This window comes from Theropithecus gelada, chromosome 1 (assembly GCF_003255815.1).
Source record: "Theropithecus gelada isolate Dixy chromosome 1, Tgel_1.0, whole genome shotgun sequence".
Lineage (NCBI taxonomy): Eukaryota > Metazoa > Chordata > Mammalia > Primates > Cercopithecidae > Theropithecus > Theropithecus gelada.
In genome coordinates, this window is record NC_037668.1 from 155,796,688 (window position 1) to 155,798,272 (window position 1,585).

A 1,585-nucleotide genomic window follows, 5' to 3' on the forward strand; every position below is an offset into this window, starting at 1 on the left:
ACGGCGAAAGCAAGGTGCCATAAAGCAAATCCGCTTTACGTCGCGCTCGTGCGACAGGCTTAGAACACCCGGTTCCCGATTCTGCCCCCTACCGCAGCACTTTGAAAGTACGGGCGTTGGTTCCCATATGTTCTCAGAGCCCCAGAACGTGGGCAGCTGGGCTTCCCGCGTTGCTTGGGTCGGAGGCATGAGCTTTGTGCTTGTGTTTTGGTTATGGAAATCAGTCTGTGTAAATGTGTAGTACCGGAGATAGCCAAATGCAGTGACTTTACAGTATACTGCAATAAAAATATCAACCCACATTTAAAGGTGCATGAACATCTCACTTCATCACCACAACAGTGTACAGATAGGTCTTGTTAATAAGCCTGGTGTTGCAGATGAGGAAACTGATGCTTAGACAAGATAACACGCTAACGGCCGGGCGCGGTGGCTCAAGCCTGTAATCTCAGCACTTTGGGAGGCTGAGGCGAGTGATCACCTGAGGTCAGGAGTTGGAGACCAGCATGTCCAAACATGGTGAAACCCCGTCTCTACTAAATGTACAAAAATTAGCCGGGTGTGGTAGCGGGTGCATGTAATCCCAGCTACTCAGGAGGCGAGGCAGGAGAATTGCTTGAACCCGAGGCGGAGGTTGCAATGAACCGAGATCACGCCACTGCACTCCAGCCTACTCCAGCCTGGGCGACAAGAGCGAGACTCCTTCTCAAAAAATAAATAAATAAAATAAATAATAACACGCTAGCGAGAGAAGAACCTTAATTGATACAGCCACATGCTTTTACCCATTAGTATCAATCATGGGGCCCACAAGTGTGTGATTCCCACACTCACCCCACTCTCGCGTTTTCTGCAAGTATTGGAAGAGTCCCTGGAAACAAATCTGTTCCAGCATTCCTCATTTAACAGCGGCAGAAACACAGCTAGAGAGGTAAAGCGACTTTGCTGAAATCACCCCAATCAATGCTAGAAAAGGCTGTGAAACCCAATCCAGTGTCTCATAACTGAACTCGGACAAAAGGGGATGGAAAAGCCTTTGAAGGTAAAGGAACCATCTTACATTTTGATCATGCTGGTAGTTACGCCTTGTATACAATAAGAAAAGTTAAACTGTACAGTTAAAGTGAGTGAATTTTAATGTATGTAAATAACACCTAAATAAACAGGAAAAAGCAAAAATATAGAAGTAGACTCAGTATTCTAGGGATCTGCAAAGTGTGCAGGGCTGCTTGAGACCACAGGATAAAGATGGTGAGACCCTTTTCCTAATAGTAACTTATGATACCATGTTCTATAGAAACGGAGTGCTTAAATCATAAGCCGCAGAATTCACTTGAATATTTAAGGTAAAACAGGAGCATCCAACAGCTCTGCTATTGGAGTGCTACTGTGGGAAATTTGGATTTTCCCTGATACTATGTCACACCATAAAAGTTGTAATAAAACTATTAGAATGTGATTCTTGTCAGTTCTAGTGACCATCTACTATTCTTAATTAGATTCGGAGAGGCTGGGGTGCGGAAGGGAGGGCAGGGCCAGAGAATATGAGGAACACATGCAAACAGAGTGGGTGGTGCCCAGCAGC